Below are 11780 nucleotides of genomic sequence, written 5' to 3'. Positions count from 1 at the left end.
GGCGGTGGCACAGATCACTTACTAGGCGGAGCATGTGTGAATTTTTGGGGTTCCGTAACTCAAACGCTTAAAATACGGAACCCTTATAGGATCACTTTGTTATCCGTCTGTCTGTCCGTGCGCCTGAACGTCAAGACCCTTTATCTCGGAAACGCGTAGAGTAATGGTGAAATTAAAAATATATACTCAGGTCTGACTACAGTTCCCGGAGGCTGATGTTTATTTTGACACTCTCAAGGGAATCAAAATTATAGGGTACTTTCCGCTAACCTAGATCTGTGAAATTTGGCAAGTAAAACCATCTTATAAAACTAGTGTAGGAAAAAATCTGAAAACTATATATTTTTAAGAGAAAAAAAATGTTAAGTTTGTACGGAACCCTTGGTGGGCTAGTTCGACTGGCACTTATCCGGTTTTTTCTATTAATCTCTAGCGGCCCATACAAGAAAATAATGGTATTAGAAAATAGAGTAGAATTTGTTTCAAAATTTATTTTGGATTAAACAGAAAAACGTCTGCAAACGTTTTAAAATCGAACGAAAAAAAAAACAAAAGCAGCCCTGTTCCATTTAATTTAATTTAACAAGCATTACGAGTAGGACCGTGGAATGCTAATGATTAAAATAAAATTTTAAAATTAGCCATTTTTACTTTTGTTATGAAAAGTTGTATTATCGCTCGCAGTATCTGTTTGATGAAAAATTGAAACATGCCTCAATAAAAATAACGTATGAGAGCGTGACTAGCTGAGTTTACTATGTACTGTCTTAGCCTGACTAAACTCTACTACAAAAGCTTTGTAAGCTGAAATACTGTTACTTTCCTCAACTCTATTGAAACCTTTGGAAAGTAATACTGAAATTTAGTAAATAAGGGTCTAGGCTATAGGGGATGAAGTATAAAATAAACAAGGTATTAAATGCTAATAAATTTGATTTATTGCATTAAAATTGATTGAGTATGATTCAATAATTTATGAGCTCTATATCCAATGAAGTCTGATTAGGACCCATTCGGATATACCGCCTTGATTGCTAGGGCCAAATACCTAAGTCAGGAAAACAAGACGGAACAAAAACCTGACTGCCCAATTTAACCTGTACACAAACATAACAAAATATGTCACAGATAAAGACAAATTAAAACCTCATTTAAATTAGGTATGGCGTGATCATTTAGTGGTAAATATAGACCAACATCATGATAAATAACAACCCAAGCTCTCTGAGGTGTGAGACATGTTACATGATAAAATAAAATCTGAAATATGTTCCAACAAGCACAAAACATATCCGTTCTTAAAGAAAGACGAATATAAACCATGTCAATAAAATGAAACACTATTTTAAGTGCATTGAACCAATAGGAAATTATTAAAATCCTATCAAAATTATTGAATACTATTTACAAGACTACTATAATAAACCCTACCTTCTTCCTATAAAATGCCATTGTGGGATACATCAGGAGATCAAAATATTCCTACTTTAAGATAAAGAAAATTATGAAACAAGAAGTTGTAGCAAGTTCTATTAATAATATATAAGGTTTACTAATGTGCTCAGATATAAATAAAGATATGTTAGCACTTATGTTGTGATTGACGTATTGATAACGTATTCATAAATGTGTTATAAAGATCGACCGGGTGAAGTCTGGCTTCTCACAACTATATTACTTTAATTAGTATACTGTAAAATAGCTGGTTGCAGTCAAATATAAGGCAACCTTTTGGATCTCATAAAATTATCATGCATACGCCGCTCTATGGACAACTCCCTAATATGTCAAGCCGCAAATCCCACGTGAAATGTTTCCATAGGTAAGTCACTTGGACCTTGCACCGTCTGCAGTACCTGAGGCATGTAGCCTAATGGAATATTACACGTAAGGTTCAGACTATCAAGTACTGAAACCGGGATAATAGTAAATAAATGACCTGAGTGACCAAGAACGAAAATATACAAGACAATGATATAAGCGTTGCCCCTAATATCATGAGATCAGCCATTTTACTAAATTATCATATGCAACGTCACGCAAAAAGTAAGACTGTTAATTAAATTAAAAGCCAGCTGGATTAAGATTTGATACCTTTTGATCAAATATAAGTAAAGATGTATTAGTACTTATGATAACACATTCATAAATACGCTATAAAATTAGGTAGGATCGACGGGGTGTAGTCTGGCTTCACACAACTTTATCACCTTAATATACTGTAAAATAAAATAGCTGGTTGCAGTCAACTATAAGGCAACCTTTTGAATCTCATAAAATTATCATGCATACACCGCTCTATGGACAACTCCCTAATATGTCGAGCCGCAAATCCCACGTGAAATGTTTCCATAGGTAAGTCACTTGGACCTTGCACCGTCTGCAGTACCTGAGGCATGTAGCCTAATGGAATATTACACGTAAGGTTCAGACTATCAAGTACTGAAACCGGGATAATAGTAAATAAATGACATGAGTGACCAAGAACGAAAATATACAAGACAATGATATAAGCGTTGCCCCTAATATCATGAGATCAGCCATTTTACTAAATTATCATATGCGACATCTCGCAAAGAGTACAACTGTTAATTAAATTAAAAGCCAGTCGGTTTAGGATTTGATACCTTTAGTCATAACTGGGATCAATCAAATGCAACGACAATCCCAAACATAACCAAAAACCGCATTGTTAAAACAGCCACTTATAAAACCACTGTGACAGGTTTCAACAACTACAATTGATTAGTAAATATATATAATATCCTCTCAATTGGACATAATCCAAAATGTAATAACCACATTCAAGTCATATGATTTGATTCAATATGACAAATAAATTAGGGCAGGTATAATACATTGGCAAATACAGATCAAACTATATACCAAATGATCAAAATATATACACCCACAATAACATTTCAACATACGTAATATACTTAGGTATGTACCTATAAAACGGAATCATGATCATAAAATAAGTATCAAATAGGCACCAGTTATCTACCTACAAATAAGTAAGCAGTTAGGAATCGTGAATATTATTTAAATCGCTTGTATACTCCTATCATAACTAGACTATGAAATTAAAACCTTTTGTATAATTTATTGAAAGGTTACGTCACCGCTAGGTATTAAGATCTGCTTGATGGGGCTTCGATGCTCTCACATCATGATGAGAAGACAAGGCAAGGCAGGACCAATTCTCGTTCCACGCAAATGGACAGCGCACTGGATACAATGTGCAGGCGTGAGATACAGATGCGGCGTAGTGCAGCCAGCCTCTTCATGTAGAAGGTAGGTCTTGCATCTGGGCGCCCGTGGCAGTGGGGTTGATCAGGTACCGACGAGGATGCTCGGAGACACCGAGACACTCGAAAGCCGCTGATGGAACAAGACTCGCTCCGCAACCACCGTGAACCGGAAATTGAGACAAAAATAGTGCTTAATATTCTAATCGAGTTAAACATTTACGCCCTACGGAATATATGAAGCTAAGTATCTATATGAATAAAGACAGCTAGGCATTCAAAGGAAGAATCATTTCAGTTATGATAATCATAAATTATAAGATGTAAACTATAATAGTGGAAGTCAAAGGATCTAAACTTAGTGACGTACAGAATACCTATAACAGTAGCCACAGTAATTAAGCTACTGTAAGAAGTCATTGAATAAAACCTATAATGTATTGCGACATAATATTACATCATTAGCCATTTGTATAACATTCTAAATAAATAACTATTTTGTAAAACTTATTCACCAAACAATTATATCAATCTAGTTCATGAAACTTGGTTGCTAATTAAACAAACGTGGCCGTATACCTATATACGTGTGCACAAATAATTACACAACCAATTATTTTTGTAGTATTGTAAAAGGTGAATTATGTAACTGCGTATTACATCATAATTAATTCACTCAACCTATCAACCTACATTTTCAATCAAAGTGCTGTAATTCACTAACACTGAAACATGAAAGTATGCGATATATAGATATGTCAGGTCAAGATTGAGATAACATATAACTCAGAACCAACGCACCGTGTCTACTAGCTTGCACCGGAGTGAATCTTCGCCTTCGCCCACATCTGCGAGGTCCGCATCTTGATTTGAAGCGTTGAAGCTCTCGAAGGCAGAACACCCCAGGAATTGATGGCGAGACACGAAGCAGGCGCCCTTAGGATCCGCTGACAGGACTCGATATTCTTCGTACATGAACCGAGAATTCAGAAATAAATAATTTTAAATATATGTTAAAACATTTCATGAATTAAATTACCTACACCGTTCGTTGACTTTACGTGTTATACTATATATGGTAATAATGACTGATATTGACGGCTAAACCTACATAAAACGATAAAGAAATGACCGCCGAGTGTAACACAACTAAAGTTATTTATCAACCTAATTGAACACATCTACTTATGCCATCTATATCTAAATCAAGACACATTCCACCCTTGCCATTGAATTAAAACATGGAAAATACATACGTTCCACTTCTTCTCGTAAACGGTTAATCCACAATAATAAACGCGCTCGTTTACTACTAAACACACATTCATTTAGTTGCTAATGATTTCACAACTCAAATCAAGTACTTATAGTAATTGAATGCATCTACCTACCCTATAATCATATCACACACGAACACTGATTTACCCATCTTCAAAATTGATTATATTTAAAAAGCATATACATGATTTAGGAATTCACTGAACAAATGAAATTAAATATCTCAATCCATTTTGCCGTCGTAGTTAAAATAACACTCTCGTACAAGAATCCGACTTGCATTCACAGAGCACAAGAATTGCCATCTCGTTCCACAATGAAGGGTACCCAACGCGATATATTCAACCTACCCGCTATTCATATATAGAAATAATGATTTTATTTATAGGCAACTCGTCGATATCAACCAAGCCTACAAATGAATGAACGAAATATGTATTTTAGGTTTCCTCAAGATATAAAATGATATGCAAATAATTAAGTAGGTATATGAAATTACCGCACCGTAACACGTAGTTGTTTGGCAGCGGACCCATGATGGTTTGGTCCGGATGAAGCTCCTACAGCTTCCCGCCCATGTTGGCCGTATCCACACGCTAAGCTTCCAACGAAGGTGGCAGCTTATACTCGTATCTGCGAACAAGTTCTAATACACGGTTTTCTTATGATTTGCCACTCACAGTGACAAATTAAGAACCTTTAAGACCCGATGCTCGTGAAATGTAGCCCTTTCGGCAGCTGCCCGTGGTAGGCTCACGCAGTTCTTCACAACCATGGTTCAAGTCAATACGACCCGCGCGTCGCCCATTGCAGTCGCTGTTCTTTTCATATCTCCTGAAGATGGCCGCTAATAGACATATCTGCAAACAAGCTTAGACACATGGTTTTCCTTACAACCTAACACTCACAGGGTTCCTTCTTGACTCGACGCTCTCCTGAAGGCAAAAGACCACGAATCCACTTTGCAGTTCCTTAAATAACCTCGTTCCCCCATGAGAACCCCTCAACCGCCATGTTAATCCTACTCCTAAGCCCAACCAGAATGCAGAGTTTTGATTGGATAATATTTACTATCCTCGTCTATGATTGGTCACTTTTATTCCCGCGTATTTAGATTGATCTGCCTTACAACAGATGGCATCTCTAAAGATAACATAAATAAATTAAAAGCTTACGAAGTAGTTTATTGTGTTTAATCGATTATTCAATAAACATTACTTAAGAATTTATATTGAAAAATATATTATAAACAAATATTGTACTATGCAATTATTATGAGTAAACTACCTGCTAGTTCAGTCATTCACCGCCAGATGTCACCGGATGCCACTGTCACATTACAAGTGCGAATATTATGCGCGAAATTCACTCCAAACAAATTCAATAATTTCTAAGAGAGTAAATAAATAAATGTAGATGTCAGTCTGTTACAATCGCCCTTAGTATATTTACGGAGTTTACCGGAGTAATAATACTAATAAAAATAACAACTGACATCGCAAGTATTTACAAGAAGTTGTAAAACCGATAAACACAGAGGCAAGCAGAGCATCTGGTGAGACTATGACAAATCGAAACCGAAAGTAATGACAAACAAAGAAAATATAGCCGAAAAAGTCAATGATGAATATCGAATATGCAGAAAGTTATGCGTACCTGTGCATTTAATATCCTTTAGAAATCAAATAAGCCTCGAAATAGAAAAAAAAAGATTCTTTAAGAATTAATCAAAAGCACACATTTCCCTATGACAACTAAAAAAAACTATACAAATTAGAGGAACAGGATGGCCCAAAATAGCAAACGATAGAGGAAAATTGAAGAAGCTGGAAGAGGCCTATATGTCACGAGACACGCTGGACACTAAATCCTGAAAACCTCATAAACTGATAAACAATGGTGTGCAGTTTAGTTTCCAGCAATAAAGACTATAATCAGCGGCCTAGTAATAAACACACTGTGGGATCTCACACAGACAGCACTGAAAATAGAAGAGAAATAGTGTAAGGAGAATGACCTATCGGTAAACCAAAAAAAAACCGACACAATTCTCTTCACACACAAACAAAACTGGGTACTTACGAACTGCCAACCCTTTTGGCAGATGATTGACACTTTCAAAGGATATAAAATACCTAGGCATAATCCTGGATGATAGACTGAACTGGAACAAACACCTGGACAATAAACTAAACAAAGCAACCGTCGTCTTTTGGCAATGCCGGAGGATGGTGGGCAAGAGATGGGGACTTGCTCTTCAATGTCAATGATCAGCTACGGCGCGGTCGTATGGTGGCCCCGCACCCAGCTAACCACGGTAGTAGACAACTAAACAAAACACAAAGACTAGCATGTGTGGTTGCGACGGGCTGTATGAGAACTACTCCGACTGCGGCGCTAGAAATAATGCTAGGACTCCTACCATTACACCTATACATACAAAAAGAAGTGGCTGCCACGGCTCTTCGGTTGAAAAAGCTAAACCTATGGACATCCTTCTGCTCATCGTACAAGAAGATCTATGAAAATATAATCTCTAAACTACCCATGCTGGAGGCGCCCATCGACAAAACACCAAAACTATGATCTTCTGGAAAGAATACGCCATACCATTAACAGAAGATCCTAAAAAAGGACTGGACCAAACAAACCTAAGAAAATTCACAGATGGCTCAAAAACATTTGAAGGTACAGGATGTGGTGTCTTCTCGGAGGACCTGAACATACACATCTCAAAAGCCCTGGGAGAACATAACACGGTATTCCAAGCTGAATGTGTGGGAATAATAGAAGCTTGCAATGCTATAACAAGACGACAAGTGAAACACGAAAATATACTAATACTAATACTGTCAGCCCAACTGGGGAAGTACCTCCACCTTACAGAAACCCGCAGCCAAATAACACTAGACCCTACTTATAGTGTTGTGTTCCTGCCGGTGAGTAAGGTTGCCAGAGCTCAACGAGTGAAAGGGGGGTTTAGAGTCGGCAACGCGCATGTAACTCCTCTGGAGTTGCAGGCGTACATAGGCTACGGAAACTGCTTACTATCAGGCGGGCCGTATGCTTGTTTGCAACCGACGTAGTATAAAAAAAAAACAGTAAATCAGTACTACAAGCGCTATGCAGCGACAAACTTAATTCAGAGCTCGTACTCGAATGTCATCGAAGCCTCACGGAAGTGAGCAAAGAAGGCAACAAAGTAACAATTCAATGGATAAAGGGACATAGTGGATCAGGAGGAAACAATGCAGCGGACGAACTGGCCAGGAAAGGTTCAGAAACGCCGGCATATGGACCCGAGCCCATGATACCCCTACCAATATCCTATATACACAACCAGCTAGACCTACATCACAGACAACTGCACACTAAATACTGGAATGAAATGGACACATGCAGGCAGACCAAGGATGTTTTACCGGAACTGAACCACAAACTTACCAAAATACTACTGAAAACACCTAGACACCAACTACGTAAAATAGTAGGATTAATTACAGGACATAACACACTTAACAAACACCTACGCAATATGGGTAAAACAGCCCCATGTGCAAAGCGTGCATGGAAGAAGAAGAAACAACAAACCATATTCTCCTAGACTGCAAACAGGTAGAAGTATACAGGAACAAATACCTAGGGACTCCATGCACACTAGGAGAGGCAATTAGTAACCTGGAAACTTTGCTAGGCTTCGTGGAGGAGCTAGGGTGGTTAGAGTAGCGCTACCTCGTGTCACGCAAAATAGGCACAATGGTTGTCGATTTGCGGAAAATGCCCAGAAGCACTAACTAACTAACTAACTAAAGGCTATAATAATATTAATAATATACCGATAAACATAAATAACATGTCTGTCACGTTTTATTATATTTAAGGTAACAAGATATCACATCAACATAACTAAATCGGTTTCCCTTATAAACACTATAACCATGACTGACAAAATTACTATATAGCACCTATAAAACAACCGTCCGGTATAATTTAACTAAAAAAACACAAAAAACCCGCAATTTAGAACCAAAGATAATGTCACTATCAACTCAATAGCCTACTTTGTCGGCGAACACTGAAAATAAGATCACTAACATGAAAATAAACACCAATGCAATAAAATGAAAGGACCGATTTTAAGATATATCGCAGTGCCATCGCTAAAATATAATTTCAAAATAAAATATCCGCGTCCAAATTAATACAACCATCTATAAGCTACTGTGAGAGAGACTGACACACATAGCGGCTAAACTAAAATAAAAAAATGTCGATATATAAATAGTACACAATTGTAAAATATTACACGTAAAAGACTAAACATATGTATTTATACGTACCATATAAAATAATGTATCCTGGAAATTATAAAATTATATAAACACACACAGTACAAGTAAATGAAAATCAATAGCGTTCGCTCCAACACTGATATTATTGTTCCTTTATCAACAAAACAATAAAATTGTACGATTCTACTACAACGAAAGTTAAGGAAATAATAAAATGAAGAAATTTCCAAAATAAAGTTGGTATACTAAAACTGTCAAAATACATTTTCATAGAGCTCATAAAATCTAAACCGAATAGTGTAGATTAAAAATTGAATAAATCAAATTTTTAAATTAAATTAATCATTATTAAATCATTGTAATTTAAATCAAAATATATCATAAAACTCTACTGAAAAATCGGATAAATTGTAAAACGTCAATTGAAAACTGTAGTGTATGGTGCATGATACTGAAAGAAACCAAAGCATTATAAAACAAATCACGGTAATACCACCTGTAAACATCGATACCTAGTAAAATATATCAAGATGGAAGGAAAGTATACGAAACGAAACAGCCTAAAAGTTCAGTTTTACATATAAACAATGCTTGTTAGAACACAGTACAGATAAAGAACATGTCTCACTTTCGACCCCAGACCATTGCACGAACATCAAATTGTGCCTTAAAAGGCACGAAAATAAAATAAATAATAAGTTAATATCCTGGTTACGGCTTAAACCATATTGTACTGTCTTAGCCTGACTAAACTCTACTACAAAAGCTTTGTAAGCTGAAATACTGTTACTTTCCTCAACTCTATTGAAACCTTTGGAAAGTAATACTGAAATTTAGTAAATAAGGGTCTAGGCTATAGGGGATGAAGTATAAAATAAACAAGGTATTAAATGCTAATAAATTTGATTTATTGCATTAAAATTGATTGAGTATGATTCAATAATTTATGAGCTCTATATCCAATGAAGTCTGATTAGGACCCATTCGGATATACCGCCTTGATTGCTAGGGCCAAATACCTAAGTCAGGAAAACAAGACGGAACAAAAACCTGACTGCCCAATTTAACCTGTACACAAACATAACAAAATATGTCACAGATAAAGACAAATTAAAACCTCATTTAAATTAGGTATGGCGTGATCATTTAGTGGTAAATATAGACCAACATCATGATAAATAACAACCCAAGCTCTCTGAGGTGTGAGACATGTTACATGATAAAATAAAATCTGAAATATGTTCCAACAAGCACAAAACATATCCGTTCTTAAAGAAAGACGAATATAAACCATGTCAATAAAATGAAACACTATTTTAAGTGCATTGAACCAATAGGAAATTATTAAAATCCTATCAAAATTATTGAATACTATTTACAAGACTACTATAATAAACCCTACCTTCTTCCTATAAAATGCCATTGTGGGATACATCAGGAGATCAAAATATTCCTACTTTAAGATAAAGAAAATTATGAAACAAGAAGTTGTAGCAAGTTCTATTAATAATATATAAGGTTTACTAATGTGCTCAGATATAAATAAAGATATGTTAGCACTTATGTTGTGATTGACGTATTGATAACGTATTCATAAATGTGTTATAAAGATCGACCGGGTGAAGTCTGGCTTCTCACAACTATATTACTTTAATTAGTATACTGTAAAATAGCTGGTTGCAGTCAAATATAAGGCAACCTTTTGGATCTCATAAAATGATCATGCATACGCCGCTCTATGGACAACTCCCTAATATGTCAAGCCGCAAATCCCACGTGAAATGTTTCCATAGGTAAGTCACTTGGACCTTGCACCGTCTGCAGTACCTGAGGCATGTAGCCTAATGGAATATTACACGTAAGGTTCAGACTATCAAGTACTGAAACCGGGATAATAGTAAATAAATGACCTGAGTGACCAAGAACGAAAATATACAAGACAATGATATAAGCGTTGCCCCTAATATCATGAGATCAGCCATTTTACTAAATTATCATATGCAACGTCACGCAAAAAGTAAGACTGTTAATTAAATTAAAAGCCAGCTGGATTAAGATTTGATACCTTTTGATCAAATATAAGTAAAGATGTATTAGTACTTATGATAACACATTCATAAATACGCTATAAAATTAGGTAGGATCGACGGGGTGTAGTCTGGCTTCACACAACTTTATCACCTTAATATACTGTAAAATAAAATAGCTGGTTGCAGTCAACTATAAGGCAACCTTTTGAATCTCATAAAATTATCATGCATACACCGCTCTATGGACAACTCCCTAATATGTCGAGCCGCAAATCCCACGTGAAATGTTTCCATAGGTAAGTCACTTGGACCTTGCACCGTCTGCAGTACCTGAGGCATGTAGCCTAATGGAATATTACACGTAAGGTTCAGACTATCAAGTACTGAAACCGGGATAATAGTAAATAAATGACATGAGTGACCAAGAACGAAAATATACAAGACAATGATATAAGCGTTGCCCCTAATATCATGAGATCAGCCATTTTACTAAATTATCATATGCGACATCTCGCAAAGAGTACAACTGTTAATTAAATTAAAAGCCAGTCGGTTTAGGATTTGATACCTTTAGTCATAACTGGGATCAATCAAATGCAACGACAATCCCAAACATAACCAAAAACCGCATTGTTAAAACAGCCACTTATAAAACCACTGTGACAGGTTTCAACAACTACAATTGATTAGTAAATATATATAATATCCTCTCAATTGGACATAATCCAAAATGTAATAACCACATTCAAGTCATATGATTTGATTCAATATGACAAATAAATTAGGGCAGGTATAATACATTGGCAAATACAGATCAAACTATATACCAAATGATCAAAATATATACACCCACAATAACATTTCAACATACGTAATATACTTAGGTATGTACCTATAAAACGGAATCATGATCATAAAATAAGTATCAA

The sequence above is a fragment of the Cydia pomonella genome, chromosome 10 (genome assembly GCF_033807575.1).
Source record: "Cydia pomonella isolate Wapato2018A chromosome 10, ilCydPomo1, whole genome shotgun sequence".
NCBI classification, from domain to species: domain Eukaryota; kingdom Metazoa; phylum Arthropoda; class Insecta; order Lepidoptera; family Tortricidae; genus Cydia; species Cydia pomonella.
This window is presented reverse-complemented; position numbering follows the sequence as displayed.